This window comes from Leptonychotes weddellii, chromosome 5 (genome assembly GCF_054177405.1).
Source record: "Leptonychotes weddellii isolate Sample4059 chromosome 5, ASM5417740v2, whole genome shotgun sequence".
NCBI classification, from domain to species: Eukaryota; Metazoa; Chordata; class Mammalia; order Carnivora; family Phocidae; genus Leptonychotes; species Leptonychotes weddellii.
The window spans coordinates 34039934-34051365 of record NC_138373.1 but is presented as its reverse complement, the minus strand read 5'-3'; positions in this window follow the sequence as shown (position 1 = coordinate 34051365).

Sequence of the window (11432 nt, the reverse complement as noted above, 5' to 3'; positions counted from 1 at the left end):
GGGCATGCATTCTAGAGGAAATCAGATGCAATAAGTAAGTAATCAATAGCACGTTCAGTGGTTTAAAAGGGCTAAGAAGAAAAATGAACAGGGAAGATTGCAAGAAAGGCCTCACTGCGACGGGGGTTTTCCGTGGGGATGATGCTCCAGGGAGGCGAGCGCGGCTGTGAGCAGAAGCCAGTTCTGTCCCCTGTGAGTCACAGCCAGTCCTGTCCCAGCAGAGGTGGGAGCCAGGAGGAGCCGAGGAGGGCTTCTTTGCATGTGCTCACCCTCCTGAGGCTGGGCCCCTGCTCCCAGGACCAGCCCTGACACCGCTGCAGACCCGGCAGGTGCACCGGGCAGGTGCAGGCTGTAGACAGAGATGCAGAAGTCATTCACGTGTCCATACATTTCAACCAGCGAGGTCACCTGCAGGGGAGGTTCAGCCCCACCATGGCGCAGGGGTGTGTAGAGGTGGGCAGGTGAGGTGGAGTCAGCCACAAGGAAGGAACAGCGCTCTGAAAGCTCCCGGAGGACCCAGGAGCAGTTTTGTGCGACATGTGACATTCGCCCCATTTCCTTCCCAGCCAGGGCTGATAACCCCCTCCTCAGCGGGAAACATGATGATGGGTGGGAATCTGAAACTTCTGTGGAAGAATTTCATCTTGAAGGTGGGTAAGGTGCTTGGGGAGGGGTGGGGCATTGGCGTCTCCTAGGGAGGGACTGGATGTTGAAGTTAGGTTGGGTTCTAATAACGGATTAAAGAAAAAAATCAACTTTACTTGGAATGAGGCCCCTCTCTGCAAATACGGCCGGTTCCCACTGGAACTCTGCAGACTGTCATCACTGAAGCCCGCACCGTTGTTACTGGTTTCTCACCGCCGATGCGTGGAAAAGTCAGACGGGGAGGCGTCTAGCTCGTTCCCTATTATGGGCAGGGAGGGAGAGGGCTTTTCACAAGGAAGCCTCGCCACCTGGCGACTCAACACGTGTGTTCTGCTTTGGATTACCACCCGCTTTCCTTTCCATTGCAGAAGCGGATGACCCTGGTCACCATGCTAGAGATCCTGGCGCCACTGCTGTTCTCCATGATTGTCATGTATCTTCACCTGAACAGTCTGCCCAAAAAAAGGCCTCCTTTGAACTACCTTGCAATCAACATCAGTTTGCTGCCAGACTTCTTCTATTTCCCCATGCAGACTAGGTACCAGCTAGTGTACATCCCTTCCAAGAGCAGGACGTTGAAGGCTATCATGGAAATGGTGGAGAAATCCTTTGACATTGAGTTTGAAGGTGAGACACAGAGATGGGGTACGGGTACGGAGGGAGGGCATTTTTCCAGAGTTGGAGGCCTTTGCCGGAGGGTGCTTATGGTCGTGATTCCAAATGTGGGGTCTCCAAATCCTAAAAAGTCTGCAGAGGTGGTCGCTGGGGGAGAGCAGCCCATTCTGATCCTGCAACCATACCTCCCAGAGACTTGAGAGATTCTGAATTAGCGTTCCGACTGGTCTCTCTTCTCCTCTTGACCCCTTCTAGTCCAGTCTCTGTGTGGATCCAGGAAGATCTCTCAAAGGTCAGTGGGGTCTGGCCAGCCGGTGCCTCAGCCCCTCCTGGGCTTCCACTGCACAAGGAGCCAGGCAGGCCCTTCTCTGGGCTCCCCTGCACCCCACACACCTCCCGAGGGCTGTGCCTTCCTAGCCCTGCAATGGTGCTGAGCAGAGCAGGCAGCTGGGGTTTAGGTCTCTCACCTGTGCCTCTGTCTCTCTTGGAGCCCTGCTGGCTCCGCTCACAGCATTTTGATTCATGCTTCATCACATGGCCCACTAACAGCTCTCTGTGCTGCACCTGCTGGGCACAGAGGGCAGAGGCCCGTGTCTGTCCTGGGCATACTCCGTGCCTGGCACACACTCGCTGCTCAATACATTATTTATTGGGCGGAGTAATGCACTTAGGTAGATACAGCTTTTCAAGACGTGGAGTCCACAAAATGTGGAGTGATTTTCCAAAGTTATACTATGTGTTTTTGTAAAAGTATTCCAATAACACAGAAGGTACAAAGTGGAAAGAAAGGGCTGTCCTCTCCTAGCTCGGAGCGCTACTCGGTGCAGACAATTCTTTCAAAGGCCCTCCATGGCCACGTGTGTGGGGACCGCTGTTTTGTGCTTCATGCTTGCCTAGCGCCCTGAAATACCATTCCAATTCAGTTGTATCTTTCACAAATGTGAGATTATGAAACAAACAACAACGGAGAAATCTTCTCTGGGGAGGTGATATGGTAGTGAAGCCGTGAGGGTGAGGGACAAGCCATGCAGGGTGGGAGGGTGACCTCAGGACTCAGGGGCGGCCAGCAGGGGTCCGCCTCAGGGTCGGGGAGCTGGCAGCTGTGGGCAAGGAGAAAGGAAGTGGGGAGAGTGGTCCCAGTGAGGTCCGAGTGTCCTCGGGAGCCTCGAAGGCTTTGTCGAAGTCCTGGATTTCCTTCTCCTGCCCAAGGCCGCCCGCCGTGGGAGGGGTTTTAAGAAGAGAAGTTACATGATTTGTTTTAGAAGAGCCATCTCTGGCTGTTCTCTGGAAGAGAGACTGGAGCCCGTGGTATTCGCAGACATTCAGGAGGAAGTGGATGGGGGGGAGGAGACATGCAGGCAGATGGAGCTGCGTGGATGAATTCGAGATCAGTCTGCAGCGGAAGGGGCACCTGGGTGGCTCAGTAGTTAAGCGTCTGCCTTCAGCTCAGGTCATGATCCCAGGGTCCTGGAATTGAGTCCCGCATCGGGCTCCCTGCTCGCTGGGGAGTCTGCTTCTCCCTCTGCTTGCTGCTCCCTCTGCTTGTGCTCTCTCTCTAAAATAAAATATTTTTTTAAAAAATCTGCAGCAGGACGTCACGGGTCAGAAGCCCTCCTGCCTGCTTTGGACCTTTCTCGGTAGGTGGCCCTCCTGCTCCTGAAACATTCGCTTTGCATCTGGGCTGAGTTTCCATCCCATTTCCAGGGACCCCTCAGTGGCCTCCGCAGAGAAGAAAACATTTCTATTCTGTCTTCCCTTAAGATCCCACCTCAGGCAGTTTATCTTTTTTTGGGAGCGAGGTCTTGAACGTTTCCTTTTTTTTTTTTTTTTAAGATTTCATTTATTTATTTGACAGAAAGACACAGCGAGAGAGGGAACACAAGCAGGGGGAGTGGGAGAGGGAGAAGCAGGCTTCCCACTGAGAAGGGAGCCCAATGTGGGGCTCGATCCCAGGACCCTGGGATCATGACCTGAGCAGAAGGCAGACACTTAACGACTGAGCCACCCAGGCGTCCCTTGAATGTTTATTTCTGCCTTATTGCTTCTGACTCACGTCTTGTCTCGTCGCAGTGTGTGTTCTGCCCTTGGTCCTGTGCTGACTCCTGCTAAGAGGAGTGTGGCGCTTACTGTGGGTTCCGGTGCTTTCCTTCCTCGCGTGGCTTGCGGCCACCTGCCGTGTGCTCAAGTGTTTGCAGAACGGCCGAGGGAGTGAGTGAGGCTTGCGGCCCCTCGGCCGAGAAGCGGGCGCCCCTGCACCTGCTCAGGGAGGATGGCAATGGGCGGGCAGCGGAGGCCTTCCCGCCAGCCCCTTGCTGACTGGATTTTCTCTCTGCAGTTCCAGGCTATTCTTCGGTGCCCGTCTTTGAAAGTTACATAATCCAGGACCCCAAAGCCTTCTACGTGTGGGCCAGAATTGTCTTGAATCACCACTTCAATGACAGCAAGCAGCCCCTGCCGCTGGAGGTAAGGACAGCCCTTCTGGAACAGCGTGACGGCGCTGCCCAGGCCCGGGGGCGAGTCCGTGAGGGAGTCTTGTCACCTGAGCTGCCCCTCTGTTGTCCTGTGTTACTGTCCTGCCTTACTTCCAGAGGAGGTAAGCAAACGCTCCGGGCTTCACCTCTTACAACCGGCCCCGGGGGCCCCTTCCGGTTCTCCGATTCCTTATAAGGGAAGCCTTGCGCAGGGGAACCTCCTGTCGAGGGAGGAGGGCCACGCGTGCAAGCTGCTTGATTACGGACTGGGTGCCCGCTCCGCAGCCACTGGCCGTCTAGCCGTGGGAGGGGCACTAGCCTTTCTGGGCCTCAGTTTCCTGACCAGTGTAATGGGAGTAATAGTAGTTCCTAACTTGGAGCATTAAATGAGTCTGTGCCCAGGAGAGAGCCGGGAAGAGAAGCATTTTCCAGAAGGACTGGTCTTAGTTGCCGCCATGACTAATATGGACTCAAACGTGGTAGGGCTTTCTGGCAGTGGTTCCTGTCTGGGGGTGGGAAAGCTTTGGCGTGGTGCCATACCGTCACGTAAAGATTGTCAGAACTTGCTTGGGGTGTTGGAAGCCGGAGGCAGACTTGTTTATAAACAACCAGCAATACTTAGCGAGCACATAGGAATGCCAGGCACACCCAGGGATCATCCGACAGGATCCTGCAGTACATCTGGGGCACTGTTAACATCCTCCCCACTTTACTGACGAGGAAACCGAGACAAGAAGGTCAAGTGACTTGCCCAAACACTGCCTTCCTTGAGGGGGCTCTCCTGGGATGGTGGCGGCAGACCACTGTGTGCTCCCCAGAGGGGACAGCCATCCCTGCTGTCCCAGCTGGCCTCGGGCGCAGGTCTGCTCTGTCCTGGGTCCTCTCTGAGCATCAGGATCTTATGACCGAGGTTGTCTTCCCTTTATCCTCCACAGATCAAATACCACCGGCGCTTGAGCTGCATTCAGAGGAACTCCTTAATCTCGAAGGTGACAACATACCACGATAAGTTGGAAGGCTGGGGCACATCCCTCCTTTATCCTCCGAACCCGAGCCAAGTGCCCCGGGCCTTTGGACATTTTGACGGGGGACTCCCTGGTGAGGAAGGCCGTGTGCGTGGCCCTGTGTGTACCTACCTGGTTCCGAATGTTTCAGAAGAGGTTGAGGGAGTTACGTTTAGAAATGTGTCACTGGGTAAAATGCTTTCATTCTAGAGGAAGTTAAAGCAGCAGTTAAGTGTTTGATTTGTACTGATACTGAACTGCTTGAAGGAAGGATGGAAGCATTTTACAGGAACCAGGAGGGTACGTTCCTTCTCATGCTCCTGTGTGTACTAACATTTGCTTTAGCTTCCCACAGGCTGGGGAGCAGCCGCGGGACAGCAGGGGCACCCGTTCATCCTCTCCTGAGATGCACACTCCCCACATCCCTGTAGAGTTTTGGGATACTTCTTTGTCGGGGGTTCAGGGAGGCCTCCCTGCAGAGAACGAGCTGCTCATAGGAAACTGAGCTGCCAAGCTGCACCTCACTGTGGGATGAGTGCACAGCTGACGCGGAGCCTTGGGCCTGCAAGGCCAGCGAGGGGCAATGTAAACCGAGGGCTCATAGATTCATGTGATTTTAGAAAGGGTACCAGCCGCTCTGCAGAGGAAACTCTCCTACCCGCAGTCAACACCACGTGACAGTTGCCGGGATTTTAGTATCAACAACGTGTTCCTCCTCCCGGATCTGGGGGTCTGCGTAGGGCTGGGCCATCGGGAGACCTTGGTCACCTCCACTTCACTGCTGCATGCCCCACCCTGGCTCTGCCCACAAGGAGGGCCAGGAACCCGTGCTTGAAGGTGGGGCCATTATCTCTTAAAAGACCCCCAGGCCTGGCGTCTTTGCCCTTCAACCTATTTTTCCCAAAAGCTGACCTCAGCCCACCGACTACGCTGTATCAAAACAAGGGCTGCTTACGATCAAGATGGTTTTTGAGGCTTGGCAGCAAAATCCGATGCCCATAACCCTTGGGTCACAGCAGTGACAGTTCAGAGACAGTCACAGTCAGGGAGGGGGGCTGTGGTCTCCCAAGTGCTTTGAATTTAACCATCTCATATGTCCTGGATGATTAGAAGTACAGAGCAGGCACCCTTTCCCTGGAGCCTGAGCACTTAGTGGAGGGGATGTGGCCCCACCACGCAAGAGTGTTGTATGGGACATCCCTTGTTTTGTGTGTTCAGATCACCTTTGCCCTGTTCTCTGATAAAAGATGCCATCACAGCCACGGGGGCCCGTGGTGACTCTTCTCCTTATTCCACATGGCAACAGGTGGACTCCAGAGAGCCTGTCCTACTCCTGTTGGTGTGTCTTCATGAATCGCTAGCCGCAAGCATCTGATTCATCAGGTGTTCTGCTGCATCAGTCTTCCTGGGTCTCTCATGCCTGGTGTTCGCTGTGTTCTCATGCAGGATACAGCAAGGAAGGCTTCCTGACCCTACAGCATGCTCTGGACAAGGCCATCATGCAGCACCATGCCCACAATGTGATGACCCAACTGTTCAAGAACCTCACTGTGCTTGTGAAGAGGTGCCCGCATGGAGCCTACATCCAGGACACGTTCTTGCTGATCCTTCAGAACGAGTTCCCTCTTCTGCTCATGCTCAGCTTCATCTGCATCCAGCTCATCATCATCAATTCTGTTGTCCTGGAGAAAGAGAAAAAGCTGAAGGTAGCCGCACTGGCATGGGATGCATGCCTCTCCTGGGACCCGGGATGTCCAGGAGCACTAATGAAAAATGACCAGAGTGGGAGTGAGGCTAAGGCAGGGGAAAGGTTGCCTAGCTGTCAGAGGGACGTCCAAGGTGAGTTGGAAGGTGGATGTTCTTCCATCATTTGACCTGCTTGCCACTCAGGCAACCCCATCTGTTGTGATGACATGAGTCCTTGCTTTGGGGCTCGCCCATGGTGGCTGTTCAGGAGATGCTTGTGGAGTGACTCCCTGACAAACGCACAGGAGGGGAATGACCCCCAGGAGTAGCTCGCTGTCTTGCTGCTGCAGCCGGGAACACTCTCCAGGGAGCCCCAGCAGAACACAAGGCTGATCCTGCGAGTTTCTCTGCCTTCTGCGCTCTGGGGCCCTGCCCGCTCTCTACCGTGACTTCTCTCCCCACCTTTTGCTAATTTCTTCCCCTTTGATTGATTCTTATGACTGTGTCTAGAAAATAGCCTGCCAGCGGCTCCCTCGACCTTGCTTGGCCTCACCCACCGTGTCCGGTTTGCTCCGTGTTCTTGCACACACAATGTGCTCTGCCGGAGGCAGTCTGCGAGGCTGCCGTGGGCATCTCCACCCAACGTGGTGAGACAGCCGGCTCTTCTGTTTTCCCTAGGAGTATATGTGCATGATGGGAGTGAACAACTGGCAACACTGGGCTGCCTGGTTCACCATGTTCTTCATCTCCGCCCTCATGGTCGTCTCTTTCATGACTGTCCTCTTCTGCACACAGGTACGTGTCTCGGGCCCTCAGGATGTGCTTGGCTATGCAGAGGGGTGGGTGGCGGTGCTGAGATTCGGCAGCTGGGGAGAGCACAGCTGGTGATGAGCACCTGGGAACCCTCAGGTGGATGCGAGGTGGTGCTTACTGAAACTCTGCGGGGATCAGGCGCGGATCATGCACCATCCGGGAGATTGCCCTCCCGCCGTTCCCGGCTCTGCGAGGACTGGACACAGGCGTGATTAACTTCATTAGGGAAGTGGAATTCCAAGAGATGTATTTCATAAACTTTAAAACATTGCAAATTTTACACTCTACAGATAGTTGAAAACAGTTTTTGTAAGAGATGAGGACATTCTCTCAGGCCCGTGCTACCTTGTTAAATTTTCCTTCTACGCTGCTGTTGAAATTTGGTGTTCCAATCTGCTTTCATTTAATGACTAAATTATAATCCACCATGTGGATGTATGAAAATTTGCCTTCTAAATTACCAAAGTTGGGGCACTTTGGATATGGGAAGGCAAGAAAATCCAGACCACACAGCAAAACACGTAAAACAAAGAAAATGGCCAGAAAGCATTAAAAAGAGGAGATGTCAGCTTCCCAAAGGAATACCATAGTCATCTGTAATAGTGACGATGACAAATGGCATAAACTCTCTCATTAAAGCAAAAAAGATTCACACTGGGTCAAAAACCGAATTCGGACTTACACTTTCTTTAAAAAAGGTACACGGGCTGAGCATCATTTGTAAATGGTCGTGGACACTGGATCAAAGTCTGCCTTAAAAAAAATCTGTCTCTGTTGTTTAATTAGGATCATCTTGTAAAGTTTTTTTTAAATTTCTGCACTGTTAACGGGTATTTCATGCCTCCTCCTCATTCTCTCCACGTAAAAACGACGTGTGTCTATGACTACAATACAGGTGAACGGTGTGACGGTGTTCAGAAACAGCGACCCTAGCTTGATATTCGTTTTTCTACTGTGTTTTGCCATTGCCACAATTTTCTTTGCATTCATTCTCAGCACATTCTTCCAAAGAGGTGAGTCCTGATACAATTTTCTGTCAGGGAGGGTGTTATTGCTTCTGTTTCTGGCAGTACTGCTACTCAAGTTACCTACAGCATGAATTATTATTCCTTCAAAGCCAAATTTTCATCTCTGTGGTTACTTTAGCAATAGACTGATTCCATTCCCCATCCAAGGCTTAGGGAACCATCTCATGTATGTCTGTTTTTCTGCTTCGTTTGGCTGCTAAATGTCACTTCAAACAGATGCAAATGGTTAAGTCCCAACTTGGAAGGAAATGAGGGATAAGGCATCAGTGCAGATAGTTTTCCAGGTCTTGATTGTGAACTTGGGCACAATAATAGGATGGCTTCTGAGACACCATAGTAAGACCAGAATTCCTGGGACTTTGGTCCTGTAAGGAGGGGTGTTCCCTCTAAAATTATTGGTAGAGTCAATGAACTACTAGGGACAAAAATAACAGGAAATAGGGTCAAAGTCAGAGCACGGGAGAATGGACTGCTGATTCAAATAGAGAGGCAGAGGTAAAAACATTCATGGAGGGCGGGTCTAGTAGTTGGTGACAAACAGGGCTTACGAGAACTTGGGGAAAAATCAAATGTGCATAAATGAAGCCAGGCAGTTTACTCTATATATTTGTGAATATTTTACATTAAGTATCATGTTCAGATGTTCTAATATGTGGGCCCTGGCACATACCGACTCTACCAGGGTAGGAGTGGGTTCTTTGGGAGGTTGACTGGGCCTGGACACCGTCTCCTGATTCGAACTCTATACCGAGTTCTCCACTATCCTCAATAGCTCAAGGGCAAGCATGGCGGTGGGGGGGGGCTGTCAAGTAAGAGAATTATGGGGGTACCTGGGAGCATGACTATCAAAGGATGCTTGAAAGCTGAGGCTAATATTGGGCTGAAGGTTGAAGCCCCCAAAAATTGAATTTGCGGTGAAGCATAAGAAATAAGCAGAGGGCTGGAAAGAAAACCAAAACCAACGAGGTCAGAAGCACAATAAAGCAAGACCAGAGTGGAAAGCAGATAGTAGGCAAGAGTCCCAAGTGAAAGCAAAAATATACCACATAACATCAGGGTTTATGATCACTTGATTTTTCATGAAGGGGCCAAGAGAATTCAACAGGTAAGGAATAGTTTTTTCAACAAAGAATGCTGGAATAGCTGGATATCTACGTACACAAGAATGAAGCTGGACCTCTACATCACATCATACATAAAAATTAACTCAAAGTGGATTATAAACCCAAAGGTAAGTGCTAAAACAACAAAACCTTTAAAAGAAAATCCAGGCATAAATCTTTGTAATCTTGGGTTAGATGGTGTTTTCTTAGACATGACACCAAAAGCATAAGTCATAAAAAAGAGGATTGATGAATTGGACTAAATCAATATTAAAAACTTTTGTGCTTCAAAGGATACCATCAAGAAAGTGAAAAGACAACCCACAGACTTGAAAACATCTGCAAGTAATGTATATCATGAGAGACTTGTATCCAGAATAAATAAAAGAAAACTTACAACTAAAAAATAAAAACACAGATATTTCAAACTCATTATATCGGCCAGCATTACCCTGATACCCAAGCTGGAAAAGACATGAGACCAATAAAACTACAGATCAGTATTCCTTATGAACAGAGATGTAAAAATCTTGAACAAAATACTAGCAAACTAAGTCCAACAGCATATTTAAAGGATTCTACACCATGCCAAGTGGGATTTATACCAAGAATACAAGAATAATTCAACATCTGAAAAACAGTAAATATAATACACCACTTGAATTGAATGAAGGAAAAAATAAACACAATTTTATTCACTTTTATTTGTCTCAATTGATATTGAAAAAGCATGTGACAAAATCCAGTACTTTTCATGATAAAACATTTAACATGTTTTTAGACATGAACAAACTAGAATATAAAGGAATTATCTCAACCAATAGTGAGCATTTACAAAAACCCCACAGCTAACTTCATATTCAATGGTGAACAATTGAAAGGGTTCCCCCTAAGATCAGGAAAAAGATAAGGATGACCACTTTACCCCCTGTTACTCAACATTGTACTGGAAGTTCTAGGCAGAGCAATTAAGAATGAAAAAGAACTAAAACGCATGCAACTGGAGAGGAAAAAGCAAAACTCTCTCTATTCAAACATGACACGATCTTACATAGAGAAAATCCTTAAGAATCCACAATGGGAACTTTTAGAGCAATTAAATGAATTCAGCAAGTTTTCAGGCTAGAGATCAACACACAAAAATCAGTTGTGTTTCTATACACTAGCAGTGAACATTCCAAAAAAGAAATAAAGAAAACAATTCCACTTAAAATACCCCCCAAAATAAAATACCCAAGAATAAATCCTCCCAAGGAGATAACAGACTTGTTGAAAGAAATCAAAGACAACTTAATGCAATGGAAAGACATCCCATGTTCATGGATTGGAAGACTTAGTATTGTTAAGATGGTCATATTCCCCCAGATTGATCTAGAGATTCAATGGAAAGCCTACAAGCTAACACTAAAATCCATATAGATTTGCAAGGGGCTGCAAAAAGCCAAAACAATTTTGAAGAAGAAGAACAAAGTTGGAGGACTCACACTTCCTGGTTTCAAACTTACTACAAAGACAAAGCAACAGGGATCAAAATAGTGTGGTACTGTCATGAGGATGGATATACAGACTGATGGAATAGAACTGAGAGTCTAGAAATAAGTCCATACATCTAATAGCCAATTGATTTTTGACAAGGGTGCCAAGACCATTTAATGAGGAAAGAATAGTTTCTTTAAGGAATGGTGCTGGGACAGCTGGATAGCCACGTGGGACTCCTACCTCACTTCATTCCTTAGACGGCTGAATAATATTCCATCATATGGATAGACCACATTTGGTGATCCATTCATCTGCTGATGGACACTGGGTTGTTTCCACCTTTTGGCTACTGTGAATCATGCGGCTGTGACCATTCGTGTACAAGTGTCTGTCTGAGTCTGCTTTCAATTCCTTCGGGCATATACCTAGGAGTATAAATGCTGGGTAATATGGTGATTCTATTTAACTTTTTGAGGAATTAGCAAACTGTTTTCTACGAGAAGCTACAACATTTTACATTTCCAGAACATAGTACATGAGGGTTCCAATTTTTTTTTTTTTGAGAAATGTCTGTTCAAGTCTTTTGCC